Source organism: Pithys albifrons, chromosome 9, assembly GCF_047495875.1.
Source record: "Pithys albifrons albifrons isolate INPA30051 chromosome 9, PitAlb_v1, whole genome shotgun sequence".
Lineage (NCBI taxonomy): Eukaryota > Metazoa > Chordata > Aves > Passeriformes > Thamnophilidae > Pithys > Pithys albifrons.
This window is the reverse complement of record NC_092466.1, coordinates 816,373-832,224: the sequence shown is the minus strand read 5'-3', so window position 1 is coordinate 832,224 and position 15,852 is coordinate 816,373. Positions and strand designations below refer to the sequence as shown.

The 15,852-nt window shown below is 52.8% G+C and overlaps 1 protein-coding gene across 12 annotated transcripts in view; it reads left to right on the top strand.

The window, feature by feature from the left end:
- The first annotated feature begins 449 nt into the window (after window positions 1-449).
- The window catches only part of JAKMIP3 (Janus kinase and microtubule interacting protein 3), a 70,980-nt gene continuing 55,577 nt past the window's right edge, over window positions 450-15,852 (top strand). For all 12 annotated transcript variants that reach the window (XM_071564139.1, XM_071564140.1, XM_071564147.1 and 9 more), the window contains exon 1: window positions 450-527. The gene's annotated coding sequence lies outside the window, so the exon portion shown is untranslated. The remainder of the gene's footprint in view (window positions 528-15,852) is intronic.

Here is a 15,852-nt window from a genome sequence, read left to right as displayed (position 1 = left end):
CGGTTCCCGCAGCATCCCCGGCTGTGGCCGCGGCGAGGGAAGGGATGGGAAAGGATGGGAAGGGAAGGGAAGGGACGGGAAGGGAGGGCTCAGAGCCGGGCGGTGCTGACGTGCAGCCGGAGGGAGCTGCAGTGCCTCCGCAATGGCTGAGGCTGCGGGCACGGAGCGCGCCCCGCAGCCCGCCCGGCGCACCTGCCCCTAACCCCGCACCGCCCGGACCGCGCCGGGGGAGCACGTTCCGATCCAGGGTTGGTGTGCACTGTTATCTTTCATTTTATTTTATTTCCTTCTCCGTGCTCCCAGGGCTTCCCGGACCGAGGGATGCATCACTCCTCATCAGCTGTTCAGAGGATGGAGAGGGAAAATAGAATCGTATGCAGCGGGGTTGGATTAATTTTTGTAGCCTTTTGCAGCGTGAACAGTAAAAATCCCCTTAAATGTGTGTGCTGGGAGCAGCCTACAGGCTTTATCTGAAGTGCACTGCAGGCAGGGACTGGTGCTCCCTCTGTGCAGTAGGATGGAGTGAGGTTAGTGCCTACCTGTGTTCATTAATTAGTGCCTACCTGTGTTCATTAATTAGTGCCTACTTGTGTTTATTAATCAGTGCCTACCTGTGTTTACTAATTAATGCCTGTGTGTGTTTGTCAGTGCCTGTACAAGTTTATCAGTGCCTGTGTGTGTTTGTCAGTGCCTGTGTGTGTTTGTCAGTGCCTGTTTGTGTTTGTCAGTGCCTGTGTGTGTTTGTCAGTGCCTGTTTGTGTTTGTCAGTGCCTGTACAAGTTTATCAGTGCCTGTGTGTGTTTGTCAGTGCCTGTTTGTGTTTGTCAGTGCCTGTACAAGTTTATCAGTGCCTGTGTGTGTTTGTCAGTGCCTGTTTGTGTTTGTCAGTGCCTGTTTGTGTTTATGCATCTGTAAATATGGACACGTGTGTCAGGTACATATGTAGGAATATAGACACATAAATCTATAGATGTGTTACATGTGACCCATCTGCTGCCTAAAGGCTTTGTAGGATCCATATTCAAACGTGCTGGTTTTCATTCTGTATTTGGGGTTATTCCCCCCCTTCCCTTCGGGGTGGTCAGAGCCGTGGCTCTGGTTTGCCCTCAGATGCCAGGGAGGGGCTGGCTCTGCCTGGCACCGGGGCCGCCTGTGCCCTCCTGCTCTGTTTATTCCTGGGGATCTCACAGAAGCTCTGTCAAGTGTGATGGAGCTGAAATGCCAGGGCCTGTGATTGCTGATACATCTCCTCTGCAGCTGGAGATGGTGTTTGCAGCAATACATGTGATGATGAATTGCTGTAGCAAATTCTGCTCTCGGTGCTCACCGAGGAACTGATTCGGGCATTTCCTGTTTGCTGAACTCCATCGACTGCATGTCTTGGAACTGCTTCCCATTACAAGCCTGTCCCTGTCAGGAAATCAGTCCCCATCCCTGGAAGTGTTCCAGGCCAGGTTGGACAGGGCTTGGAGCAGCCTGGGCTGGTGGGAGGTGTCCCTGCCCATGGCAGGGGTGGGATGAGATGAACTTCAAGGTCCCTCACGACCCAGACCAGGCTGGGATTGTGATTCTATTCTGTGTTGTTTAACTTATTAGATTAAAAAAAGAAAACCCTTTTATTTTTTCTTCCCAGCTGCTCACTCCCTCAGTGGTTTTAAATGTCATTTATTCATCTCCATTCCTTTTCCATGCAGTTCATGTGATGCCTCTACTGACACTGTTTAAAATGCAGACAGAAATTAGAAAGCACATTGGAGTCAGGTTGGCTTTTCCCTGTTATTTCTCACATTCTGATACTTCCAGAGAAATGTGTGTAGTACAAAATAATAATTTCCTGCCAGAACACAGTCAGAGCTTCAGCCTGGGCTCTCAGCTGATGTGCAGCACCCTGGACCTGCCCCTGTTCTGCACTCAGCTCCTCCCTGTGCATGGAACTGCTGGGTGGCTGCTTAAAACATGCTCAGAAATGGAGAGTTTCACAGGGACTGTCTAAATACTTGACTTCTGCAGTGGAATTTCTGCCTGGTTTGTGTTGGCTCTTGGCAGCTTTCTGATTTGTAACCTGCAAGTATCAGACTGGTAGGAATTTTAGTGTTTGTAGTGATTAAAGGCCACAAGAAGACCCTTAACAGAGGAAGGTGCATTTGTCACCAGGGCCCTGATGGAGAAAACAAGACCCTCATTTTAATAAGGCTTTAAAGAATGTGCTGAAGGCCCATTGGTTGTCTTGACAAATACCAGTCTGGGATATATTTGTGGCACTGTGTGCCTGTAAATCCTTCACTTATTACAAGTTTAGTTGTCAACACCTCCCACATGGTGAAGTTTCACCGAGTTTCTCAGAGCACTGTCAGTTTACATGAAGAGTAAAACTTTGATTCGCTGCTTTTTTGTTAATTTTTGCTTCCAAAGTGCATCTCTAAAATACAACTTTTTATTGCAGATGGCTCAAATTTAAAGTAGCATCAGCAAATGAATGTTATCAAGTGAAAGCCTTTAAATAAGGATCTTTGTTAACATTTTCCCTTAAAACGTGTTCTTGTCATCTGCAGTGCAGCTCTTCATGTATGAGCAGCAGCAGAGGTTCAGCTTAAATGAAAAAATTAAAAAAAAGCAAATTCTAAAAATTTTCCATGTGCCAGTTGACTGTGATGTAGGATTTGAACCCCTCCAGCTTCTCTGGGAGGGAGGCTCTAACAGGACTGGGCAATTTTCAGACACACAGCAGCACTTGTACTAATGTGGCCAAGGTAAAAGCAGCCAAAGATGAGCCAAGGTGTCAGAATTCCAAATGAAATCCCTGCTGTGCTCCTGTCCTTATTTGCCACAGCTGGCCAGGAGTGTGTACCTTCATACACACTTGTTGTGTCTGAAGGAGCTCGAGGGAGCTCTAAGGAGCTTGTCCCTACAGCATCAAGTGTTGGAAACTATTAGTGACAAAATATTGATCTATTTCTACCATTCATTTAACCTGGAAAAGTAGTTCTGGTTTTCCTTTGGCAATTACAGCCAAGTGTGCTGCAGTCAAAGAAACCCCAGAAGATCTCCAGAATTCAATATAGTTCTGTAGAAATGATTCTAATGGAGAAGGACATGCTGGTAGAATTGTTAGAATCTCTTCAGTTCAGTGCAGATCCACGGATGGTTTTCTCCAGGCACAGTGATCAGGGGTTTGTTATTCACTGCTGGGGCAGAACTGAGAGGAGGGTCAATAGATTTCACCTGTGGAGCTTCCTGTAATCCCCCAGAGGGACCCTCATAAAGGCAATGCCTGAGGAGAGAGGGCTGGCAAAGGCTTGGGGAGATGCTTGGAGGGCAGAAGGAGTTTCTCAAACACACAGGCCAGCAGCAGAGTGGGGAGTGTTGGCTGCCCTTAAACCCAAGGGCTCTCCTGGGTTTGAGTTATCACACTGTGCTCTGCTCATTCAGCCCTGACAGGGTCATGTGCAAATGGGACTCCTCAGAAGAGTCAGTTTAAGCTCAGAGAGTGTTTTCTATTTGTTTAACTAATGTTTCTTGTTTTCCCCTGGTTCCAGCTCAGCTTTCCTGCCCTGGAGACCTGGCTGGTCACTGGGGGCTGTGGGCTGGGCCCCTCAGCTTTCCCAGCTCAATGGGATGGGAACACAGAACCACAGAGTTATGGGATGGTTTGGATTGGGAGGGACCCTTTCCATCCCCTGCCATGGGCAGGGTCACCTTCTGCTACCCCAGGTTGGTCCAAGCCCTGTCCAGCCTGGCCTGGAACACCTTCAGGGATGGGGCAGCCACAGCTTCTCTGGGCAGGCTGATGTCCCAGGACTAGCTGAGAGCTGCAGCTGGTCTGGAGAGCTGCTGCCCAATGCTGGGCATTGTGCATGACCTGGTCCCAGTTCCCAGCCAGAATGTCTGCCCTGGGAGCAGCTGGCAGGGCTGTGAGCAGTGCAGGGCTGGGATGGGAGGCTGCTCAGACCAGCCATCACTCTGTTCCTCTGTTCCTGGCTCCTCTAGTTGAGCCCTTCAGGAATCAGTACAGGTGCAATGGGTTCAACTCGGGCTTTTCACACTAAAACCCATCTCCTCTTTTGGCTCTTGTGTCTCCCACGACCCTGGGCTGTGTCATCCCTGTGTCCCCTGGCACATCCTGGGGGTAGGGACAGCATTAATGGACTCCAGATGGCACAGACAATATTTACTGGATGTAAATCTGCACCAAACTCCCTGTTAACAGGGTTTAATTAAACAGAAATGGCAGACAAAGCTCTAATTCTGATGCCACTGAGACACTGTCAGAAATCCTACTGACTGCAGGGCCTGGGGATGTGCCCAGAGGGAGAACTGCCAAAGACCTGAAGTGGCAGAAAATTTCCTGATTCACACCAACTTCTGCAGAACTCTGACACTCACATTCCCATGGCCCTCCTGACATGTGTTGGCTGCATTTTAACTAATTTACACTAAAATAAAGATTCTGTTCACTTGGTATTGGATTGCCTTTCCAGCTGCTCCCATAACAGATGAATTCCAGCCATGGTCTGTAATGAGAACGTGTCTGGTTTGGGTGAGGGTGGTGCTGCTAAAGCAAATCTCTTGCTAATGCCCATTTGCACTTTGCTTTGAGAGTTGGTGCAGTCTCAGTATCCACAATCTGGATTCCTTTTGGGTAAAACTCAATCAGGAGGTGTTTTCCAACCAGTAACTGCTGCTCACACTGCAGGACAACCTTAGATTTTGAAGTTCCATCTAAATGCTCCATAATGTTTGTGTTCTGTAGCGACAGGGTTTGTTCTTGGATGTGGGATTTTCTTGCTTTATCTGGAGAGAAATAACAGCAAAGAAAGTTAACAAGAAGCTTGAAGGCAGAGTAAAATGTGGCATCCAGAGCACAGATTTTTTTTACCTCCAAGGCTGAGTTTCAGATTTTCCCACAAATTGGAACAAAACATTCCCCAAATACAGTTGATGTGGTCATGTCTGTGTGTCAAAGCAGACGGTAATTTAGAGCCCCAGCCTTGTCCCTGTGGGGAACTGCAGAGATGTGTGTGCCACGATGTGATATCTGGATTTTGTCCTGGTTCAAGGGCAGAGCAGTGAGTCCTGAGGGTTTGGTCCATCCCAGTAAACATCCAGTCGTTTACAGGGCACTTGCTGGCATTTTTATCTTTACATGTTGCTTGTGTTGTTAGCAAAAGGAAATGAGGAATAACTGTGCATTGTTTTTGTTATTGCCTAATATCATAACTCCTTCTTGCCTGCTGGTAATGCCAGGTTATCCTGACAGTGTTCCTTGGGAAACACTGGGTGGGAAGGCCAGTTATGGTTCAGCTCAACAAAAGCCACTGGAGCACCAGTGATGACTCAGGAGAAGGAGCAGGACATGCAGGAGGTGGCTGTGACCACACAGGTGCCCACACTCACTGCTCAGCTCTTCCACCCTCTGTCCAAAGCCTGTCCCTGCCTGGAAAACTGGGGATACCCCAAGCATGTTGGAGATTGCTGCCAGGAATGTTGGGTGAGAGGGACCCAGGTCTGGCTGCCAGGACTGGTGTGGTGGTCCTGGAAGGGTCACGACCTCTGGTTTGCATTGAGAGTCAGGGGAAGCTGCAGACAAAGGGAGTGTTTGCATGAAGTCAGTGAAGTGTCCTGGCTTGGGCTGGGGCAGAGTTCATTTTGTGCCTGAGAGCTGGGACAGGGCTGTGTTTGGCTTCAGTGTGGGAATAACGTTGATAACACACTGATGTGTTGGTGGTTGCTCAGCACTGATTACCCTGGGCAAGGACTTCTCAGTGAATGCTGCTCTGCCAGCGAGGAGGGGCTCAAGGAGCAGGAGGGGACAAGGCCAGGACAGCTGATCCACACTGGCCAGAGAGACATTCCACAGCACAGAATGGCATGTCCAGGGTACAAACTGGGGAGGGTGGGTCGGGAGCCCCTGGTTCCTGCTGGGACAGCTGGGCGTGGGTCAGGGGGTGGCATTGCCATTCTTGGGGTTTATTCCTCTTTCTCAGTTTCCTTCTCATCATCAACATTATTGCTCTTGTTTTTATTACTGTTTACTGTATTTGTCTATAATGCACAGGTTTTACCTCTACCCAATTCCCATCCAGAGGGAGGGAGCAAGGACTGCTTGGGAAGGTGTTCCCAACTGGAGTTAAAGCACAACAGGCATTTTGATGCCCAGCATGGGGCACAAAGGGTTGAGATTGCAGCAGATCTGACCAGAGGGTGTTAAAACAAGTTGGTTATAACCATTCATTGGCTTAGTTTAGCAGTCACTGGTCACAGGGTTGATTTGTTTGCCCTCAGGGTGGTTGTGTCCGTTCCCAGCCATGTCCCCTGTTGTGCTGGTTGTCACATCTGAGCTCAGGGTGTCACAACGGCCTCAAGCTGTGCCAGGGAGGGTCAGGTTGAACATTAGGGAAAAAAATTTCTTGGAAAGGGCTGTCCAGAGCAGGCACAGCTGCCCAGGGCAGTGGTGGAGTCCCCACCCCTGGAAGTGTTCAAATAATATGTGGATGTGGCACTTGAGGACATGGTCGGTGGTGGCCTTGGCAGTGCTGGGGATGGTTGGACTCCATGGACTCAAAGGGCTTTTCCAACCATAACAATTCCATGATTCTGTGATTTGGCAGCACAGTTAGAGACAAATAAAAACAAGGCTTTGGAACAAAGGGATACATTTGGCTTTAGCTTTTTCTCCTTTTCCCAAGCTTTCCTGAACACCTGGATAGTTCTGGATTTGCACATGTAGAAATTCCAATTCCATGTTTTGCCAATCCCAGTTTATAGGGACAAAACCACTCCTGCCAAAGCTCTGGACTTGGCTGGTTTGCAGAGTTGCAGGGGAAAGGAATGTCATTAGGGCTGATTCCCTTGGGACACGCTCAGGCTGAGCAGGAGTTAAAGGGGCTGAGTGCTGGCAGGTGCCCCTTGTTTCCTGTCAGTCACTCAGCAGGCCCAGCAGCCTGACCTGCTTCCAGGCTGAGAGAGCTCTGCCAGCAGCACTTCCTGAACAAAGGCAATTTTGTGCTTTTTTTGGTCTGGGAATTGCTTTTTAATTCCCTTCTTACCAAAATATCAGTGTGTCACCAAAAAGTGGCTTATGGTTTGGCCTGATAAAGTTGTATAACCACAAATGAAGCAAGAAAACGAAGTGGAGAAGCAAGAAACCCAGAAAGTGGGATATGTCTTGGATTTGAAGAAGAATGGGAAAGAAAGGAATGCTTGATGTCCTCCTGGAGTTGTGCTGGAGGTGAGAGGTGGGTACAGATGGCTGAGATGGGGCAAGCAGAGAGCACAGGGATGGGGGGAGTCACTGAGGTTGGTGCCAGGGTTACCACTGAGAGCAGACAACTATAACTGTGCTCTTTTCCCCTCAAAGTTGTTTTTTAGAGGTGTTTTATTATTTTGGTTGTTCAAAGGGAAAATGTGAACTGGGAGTGTGTGAAACGAGTTTCTGCAGCAGTGCCCAATAATAACAGGATCCCACACTGGGGGGATTGGAAGTAAACTTGAAGACCCTGCAGTGCCACCCCCTGCCATGGGCAGGGACAGCTTCCTCCAGCCCAGGTTGCTCCAAGCCCTGTCCAACCTGGCCTTGGATGGCAGGAGATGGTCAGACTGAATCTGGTACAGCCCAACCCTGAGTGGGAGGGGGAATGAACCCCTTGGAGCAACCACAGGGAGCTGGAGAGAGCTCTGGTGCTGAGTGGGCTTTTTCCCTTGAAAGCTGAGCTGAGGTTTGGATGTGTGTGACTGGAAGGGCAGTAACAGTTGTGTGAGGGGAAACAAGTTGTTGGTTAACTTGGTGTTCTGCATAAACGTGTGAAACTACAGAGAAATGGGTGCTCTGCTAAAAATATCATTGCTGTCACTTCCAAACCAGCCACTCAACAACTGCCTTTGGCACTGCAGGTATTACAGAGGCAGCAGCGTTTGTTCCTCTGGCCGTGTCTCCGTGTCAGCCAGCACGGGGTACCGGGGAGTGTCAGCAGAGCAGCTGTAGCTCCTGGGAAGGACTGTCTGCTCAGACAGGGATGTACATGGACATCCCAAATCAGGAGTGAAAGGCAGGGAGCAGAGGTCCAAGGGGTTGTTGGAACAACAGCTGCATCTTTAGGATGGAGTTTGTAGATATTATTGTACACCAGCACTAAACGACTCCAGGTAACTCAGTTACTGATGAACCTGCCCTGGGAATGTGAAACTGCTCCAGCCTCCAGCCAGCCCTGGGGCAAACACCTCAGCTTTCCCAGCATCCATTAGCTCCTCAGCACTCCTTGGAATTCCCTGTTTCTAGGAATGCTTGCAGTTTCTCTGGGTGGGATGTAAGAGCACTGTGAGCAGTTTCTGCCTGGTCAGCATCAATTTAAGCCCCGTGTTGCAGCCTCTGTCAGTGCCCCACCCCAGGCACATGGAGTCAAACCTGCACGGAGCAGGTCCAGGGCTGGGGCAGGTTTGGCAGTGGCACTGCACATCTAAACACATACCAAACAGCCACCTCAGTGTCCCCTGAGACCAGTAACTCCAGTGCCCCAGGGCTGGGCTGTGCCTGTTTTGCTGGTGCCACAAACTCACTGAGTGCCTGTGGTGAAGATGCAGAGCAGCTGTTCAGCATCAGCCTCTTGCCTCTGCTCTCCTGGGAAGGGGCTGGAGCAGCAGGAGGGGCTGAGGGAGCTGGGGGGGCTCAGCCTGGAGAAAAGGAGGCTCAGGGGGCACCTTCTGGCTCTGCAATCCCTGCCAGGAGGGGGAGTCGGGACGGGGGGACGGGCTGTGCTCCAGGGCACAGGAGGAGAGGGCACGGCCTCAGGCTGGGCCAGGGCAGGGGCAGGGGGCACAGCCTCAGGCTGGGCCAAGGCAGGGGCAGGGGGGATATTGGGGCAGAACCCACTCATGGGTGGGTAAACAAATGCAGAAGTAGCCCCAGGCATCATTCCCTGAGTACCTGGGTGGATTTTGCCCTTTGAGATGACTTAGTGCGTGGATATTGCACCGAGGTGGGTGGTGCTGCCTGTGACCCCCCTGTGTCAGATTTACTGAGGAGTGCTGGACTTGTGGCATTGAGACCATCATTTCATATTAATGAGACTCGTCTATTTAGAGTAAGGTGCGTGTGAGCTCAGGTCCCTCCAGTTTCCCTGGAGTTCTGCATTCCAAGCCTGCTTGACTCACTTGGAGTCAAAATTTTGATACATTATTTTATGCTATTTACAGGACAAATAGCTTTTATTACCTCTAAATTTGGGCCATCACCAGGCAGGCAGGATTGGTAGGAGTCATTTTTACACCAGTGTCGTTGTTTCCTTGCTCTTCCACCTTCATATGGATTTTCAAACATGTTTGTGAGTTTGGGGTTTGTCCTGCCCACTGCTGACTGTAGAGAGGTACTGAGCATCAGAAATGTGAAGGGAAACCTGAATGGCCCAGACTTTCCCCTGGGGATGAGAATATTGTTCCATTTCCTCTCCAGCATTAACAGGTTTCTGTGGCTGTTTCCCACACGTGCCTCTGTGCACTGAATGCTGAGCACTTGCTGGGAGCCTGCTCAGAAATGTGGCACTGTCTCAAGTGCTGTCTCTGCGAGCAGAGGGCTGGGAGGGAGCTCAGAGAGAAAAGCTGGTGTGAAAAGTCACATTTGGCAGCCCTACAGCACCTCTTCAGAAAGTTTGGATCCTGAAATGTTTGTAATATTCTCGCTGGGATAAAGGATTTGGGGTTTTTTAAACATTGCGCCACATCGACTTTGAAGATGAAGCATGAAAAAGTATTTTTAGCATTTGCTGCTAAGTCATCAGAGATGAGAAAGGACAAAGAAGAACAACAGTTATAGCTCCCTTCCCTTTGGCAATAGCAGAAAAACCCCATCCTGCTTCCTGGCTGAGTAACCCTTCAAGTTGACCCCAAAGCCCCCCCAGTGCCACCCCTGCCATGGGCAGGGACACCTCCCACCAGCCCAGGCTGCTTCAAGCCCTGTCCAGCCTGGCCTGGGACACTCCCAGGGATGGGGCAGTCACAGCTTCTCTGGGCACCTGTGCCAGGGCCTGCCCACCCTCCCAGCCAGCAATTCCTTCCCAATATCCCACCTATCCCTGCCCTCTGGCAGTGGGAAGCCATTCCCTGTGTCCTGTCCCTCCATCCCTTGTCCCCAGTCCCTCTCCAGCTCTCCTGGAGCCCCTTTAGCCCTGCCAGGGGCTCTCAGGTGTCCCCAGAGCCTTCTCTTCTCCAGGTGAGCCCCCCAGCTCTCCCAGCCTGGCTCCAGGGCAGAGAGGCTCCAATTTCAAACTAGGGCTTTAAAACTCTTGATTTTATCTAAGTATAAGCACTTCTAAAAATTCAGGTGTCATTCTAAAGCATTTCACTTCAATTTTTGACATTATTTCAATTCTTTATCTTAATATTTTGACTAAAATGGGGGAGAGAGGAATCCACCACAAAGACCCTCCAGGCAGCCAAGTTCCCTCAGCAGCTGTGTGTGTGTCAGATACTGCCTGGTGCCTGTGGCCTGTGAGAGCTCCCTGTAAATCTGTGCTACTGATCTGCAGCAGTTACTGCCCTTTTTTTTTAAAAAAAAAGAAAATAAGAGCAGCGGGCACAGCCTCCATGGCAACGGCAGCGGCTGCCAGAGCTGCGGAGCTGCTGCCTGGGGAAGGTGCTCCTGAGGATGCATTTGTGTTCAGAGCTCTTTGGCTACAAGCCCATTTGCCAGCAAGGAAAGTCGTCTTCTCCTTAATCCAGTTAGCAGAGGGTGGTACTGAGGGAGTCCTGCTCGGGTCTGGTGGGGCTGCAGCTCCCAGAGACCCCCCCGGGGAGGAGCCTCACCCTGTGTGGGAAGGGGAGCAGGAGGGGGAGCAGAGCAGGGTGAGACAAGGTCAGCTCTGATCACAGAAAATGTCTCTTTAGCTCCCAACAGGAGATTTCATTCCCATTTTCTGCAGCTTAATCCCTGCTCCAGTGGAAGGTGTCCCTGCCCTTGGCATGGGTTGGGAGTGTCCAAGGCCAGGCTGGACAGGGCTTGGAGCAGCCTGGGCTGGTGGGAGATGTCCCTGCCCAGGGCAGGGGTGGCACTGGGTGGGCTTTGGGGTCCCTTCCAGCCAAAACCAGCCTGGGATTTTAAGGGTGTTATGACTTAAACAAGAGCCAGACTGCTTAAAAAAATCCAAGAGGAAGAGATGCTACAGCCTTTCCTCTGGTCTGTCTCCCCCTCCCAGAGACATGTCCATGTCTGGTGTGTAATTAGGGGGAATCTGGTGGGATTCTCTCCTTGGAGGGGGATCCAGGCTGGTGCCTTCCTTCCCTTTGAAGACAGGTCAGATATTGAGCCAGCCAGCCAGCCCTGGTCTCCATGGAGGTTGGGAAGCTGGTTTAAATTGGGATTCTGGAGTGCTGCAGGCTAATATTGATTTTTTTCATTTTTAGTATTTTTTATTCAAGGATTCACCTCATGTCTCCTGCATGCCATGAAAATTTCATTCTGCTTTCTTACTCATCCACTCTGATTCCATTCTAAAACTCTCAACTGCACCTTGAATTTCTCATTTCACAGAGGTGGCTGTTCACTCCCACCCACCTGAAAACTGCACCTGTAGTATTTTAGTGTTTTAAACAGATTTATGGCTGCAGAGAGATGTCCAAATTCTATATGGATCTTTTCTGCCCCAATTTATGGCTGCTGCTGGAGCACCCTGTATCTCAAAACCTGATGGTCAGGAGCTTTGTAACCCTGAGAACTTTGTTAAATCCATGGGAATTTGCAGGATGTGACTGGGATTGTCATGCCAGCACTGCAAGGAAAGCAAGACAATCCTTGTATGTAAATGGCATCCACATCCTTGCTTCTAATTAAAAAAAAATGAAGGGAAAGGCTTTCTTTAATTAAAGGATATGTTTGCTAACTTGTCACAGGCTGAACTCGGGAGCACCTCTGGCTGGAAGTTTCTGGAAGTAACCTCCAGCTTTCCTTCTGCATAGGAATGGGCTGATCATTCACCTGAATGGGTTTTAATGCCAAGGGCCAGGGCAGGGCGTGGGCAGGGCCAGGGCAGGGCGTGGGCAGGGCCAGGGCTCCCCTGGGAGCAGGGAAGGCTCCCCTGGGAGCAGGGAAAGCTCCCCTGGGGCTGCAGCACCACTGACTCCTGGCAGCCCTCCCTGTGCTGAGCATCATTCCCAACCCCTGGCAGTGCCCGCTGTGCCCACGGGCTGGGCCCGGAGCCTGTGTGTGCCCTCTGGCTTTGTGAGTGATTGGCAAATGGAGCTTGTGATGGCAGTGACAGCTTCCTTGTCTTTGTTTTAAAGTGGGATAGTAACAAACTCATTGGAAAATAACCCTGGGGCAAAACCATCCTCTATTATTTGAGATGGTTTGGAAGGGACCTTAAATATCATCTTGTTCCACCCCCTGCCATGGGCAGGGACACCTCCCACCAGCCCAGGCTGCTCCAAGCCCTGTCCAGCCTGGCCTTGGACACTCCCAGGGTTGGGGCAGCCACAGCTTCTTTGGGCACCTGTGCCAGTGAAGTGGGGAATGGGACATCTTGAACAAGGAAAATAACCACTTAGGGACAATACAATGGTGCTGGGAGCACCCAGATTGTTCCCAGGAGCTGCCAAGGCTCCAAGGGCTCAGAGGAGCCCTGTGCCTCCCTCCTGGCAGGGGCACAGAGGACAAGCAGGAGCTGGGTGGGTGCCATGTGTGTTCTGGACCCGCTACATGCTGGCACTGGGGCTGTGGGTTCACCAGAACACCTGTGGCCATGGGGGGGTGTGAGAGGTTGGGGTTTACATGGGAAAGACTTGGGATTTTATGGTGTGGCTCAGCCTTGTGTTGTTGAGCTGTTGGAGCTTGTTTGCCAGCAGCTTGCCCAGCCAAGTTTGTGCCCCTGTGGTTCTGCCCCCTCAGGTGGGCTCAGCCTGACAGGGCAGGAGCTCTGCCCTCCACAGTTCTCCTGGAAACCCAGAGACTCCATGAGCTGTTTCTCCATGCCTTGGGCAGGGCAGGGTGGAAGGGGGCAGTGGGGTCAGGCCTGGGACCCCAAGGGCTGTGGCTGGGGGGTCAGAAGCTCTTTCTCTGGGGGTGCCCCGGGGTCCAGGGGCATCCTTCAGCCTGTGGAAGGGATCCTTCAGAGACAGCAGGGCAGCTGCCTCACTCCTGGGGCACTGCCCACACGGCTGCCAGCCTGGGGGCTCCTGGGGCAAGAGCCTCTCCTTCCCGAGCTCCAGCTCATCCCAAACTCGCAGATCCAGTGTCTGACCAGGGGCAGCAGAACTCCCAGGCTAACACTGACACGTCACCTTTTCTGTTAAATCCGCCGTAGGTTGAGCTTGGCAGCCTTTTCTCCCCCGCCCAGCCCGATTCCCAGAGAGATTCGCATTGGATTTTTTCCCCTCAGAGCAATTGTTTCCTGTTGGCTCAAGGTGAGCAGCTGGGGCGGGTTCGGTGGGATACCTCGGGAGAGGCTGGCAGCGCAGAGCAGCCAGGAAGCAGATCCTCCCCGGAATATTGGCACGGCTTGGTAAGTTCCATCGGAAAAATAAGAAGCTGCTGCCTTTGCTGAGTCACAGCCCCGGAGCTGGAGCCGTGACAAGCGGGAGCTGCCGCCGGAGGTGAGGCAGAGGTGAGCAAAGGATGCCCGGGAGCCTTCGCCGTTGCTTTGCTTGCCTGAGATGCTGTTTTAAATCTCCTTGAAGTGCACTGTGAGTTGAATTCAGCCCGAGGGTGGGAGCAGCCGCATCCCTGGCGTGCAGGGCGGGGGTCGCGCGGCTGCGCTGGGGCACATCCCGGGGGTAGCCCCTGTCCTGCCCGAGGGCAGGGAGCGGTGCTGCGGCGGGACAGGGCGCTGGGACCTGCTCGGGGTCAGCTGCCGCTCCGCGGGTCCCTGGCGTGGGCACGGGCAGCCCTGCCCGCGGGGTGGGCAGCACACGGGCCGGGCTATGGGACGGAGCGGCCGCGGGGCTGTGCCCCTGGGAGGGGAGGGCAGGGCAGGGCAGGGCGGGTCTGCCCCCGGCCTGGGCCGTGTGTCCAGGTGTGCTGCTCCCTCCCCGCTCTCAGGGCTGCGTTCCGCGGCGGATGCTGTGCCGGAGCCTGTCCTCGTTCCCGGGTGGATGCGCTGTCCGTGCCCGCACCGAGCCCGGGATGGGCCCCCACAGAGCCTGGGATGCTCCGGGTGGATGCGCTGTCCGTGCCCGCACCGAGCCCGGGATGCTCCGGGTGGATGCGCTGTCCGTGCCCGCACAGAGCCCGGGATGCTCCGGGTGGATGCGCTGTCCGTGCCCGCACAGAGCCCGGGATGCTCCGGGTGGATGCGCTGTCCGTGCCCGCACAGAGCGCGGGATGCTCCGGGTGGATGCGCTGTCCGTGCCCGCACAGAGACCGGGATGGGCCCCCACAGAGCCCGGGATTCTCCGGGTGGATGCGCTGTCCGTGCCCGCACAGAGCCCGGGATGCTCCGGGTGGATGCGCTGTCCGTGCCCGCACCGAGCCCGGGATGCTCCGGGTGGATGCGCTGTCCGTGCCCGCACAGAGCCCGGGATGCTCCGGGTGGATGCGCTGTCCGTGCCCGCACCGAGCCCGGGATGCTCCGGGCGGATGAGCCGTCCGTGCCCGCACAGAGACCGGGATGCTCCGGGCCCTGTGCTCGGAGCTGCAGCCGCTTGGGTGGTCCCCGGGGCTCAGGGCACGGCCCCAGGTTGTTTGCTTTCCAAAGCCTTTCAGTCTCGTCCACAGAACTGGGTGTCAAATCCGGGGGAGTTATACAGGGAGGAGGGATTTGGGCTCCCCGAAGGAAGGCCAGGTGGGTTCCCCTGAGCAGGGAGGCTGCAGGTAGGACAGGGACAGGGGAGAGTTCACTCAGCACCATTCAAATACAGCATTCGACAGCTGAAAGCAATTCTGGTTCTGCTGCCAAGATACGGATTATCGAGATAGGAAAATGCTCTTGGGCGGTTATTTCAAATGTATCCATGGTTGTTTACATTGTAGATTTGGGTTTTAACGTCAATCCAAAGTTGCTGTGACTGCATAGATGTTTTCCCTGTACTTTTTAACAGCCTTTGAAGCCTTAGAAAAGCCTGGCAGCACCTTTAGGGCTGTGATGCTGCTGATGGGTGGGTGATCAGCCCAGCTCCACCTGCCTGAGCCCTGCCCAGGGCACTGTGGCCTGTGCTGCCATCCCCGAGGGATGGGCAGAATCAGGGAATCAGAATCACAGAACTGTTAAGGTTGGAAAAGGCCTTTCAGGTCATCAAGGCCAATCATCAACCCACACCACTAAGCCATGTCCCCAAGTGCCACATCCACATGTTTTAACTCTCCCAGGCATGGTGACTCCACCCCACTGCCCTGGGCAGCTGTGCCAGGGCTGGACAACACTTTCCATGAAGAAATTGTCCCTAACATCCAACCTAAACTCCCCTGGCCTAACTTTGGGCTGTTTCCTGCCATCCTGAGGAATTCAGCTGGGGCCTCTCCCCGTGCCCCCCTGCCCTCATTCCTGAGCCCTGGGCCCCTCTCCTCCTTGCCCAGCAGCTCCAGCCCTAGGCTGTCTCTCTGGGATTCTGTCCCACTCCACTGGCTTTGCACAGAGCAAGGTGAGGGAAGGAACTGTGATTTCAGTACAGAAACAAAAGAAGTAAACAAGAAAGGCAAATGTTCTCCTTAAATGGAAGAGCCAAGACACTTCAGAGTTTCAGTTCCAGCTCCTGGCCTTGCCCTGCACACTCATGGAATGATGGAATGGTTTGGGTGGGAGGAGAGTGCTGTGCTGGTGGTGTTGGGGCTGGGTTGGTCCTGCCACTGTCCCCAGCACGTGGGGACTCAGCACCAGCTTTTCCCCTGCTGTTGTACTTGGCTGCTGGTGGTCTGACCCAGCAGGATGGAGGACT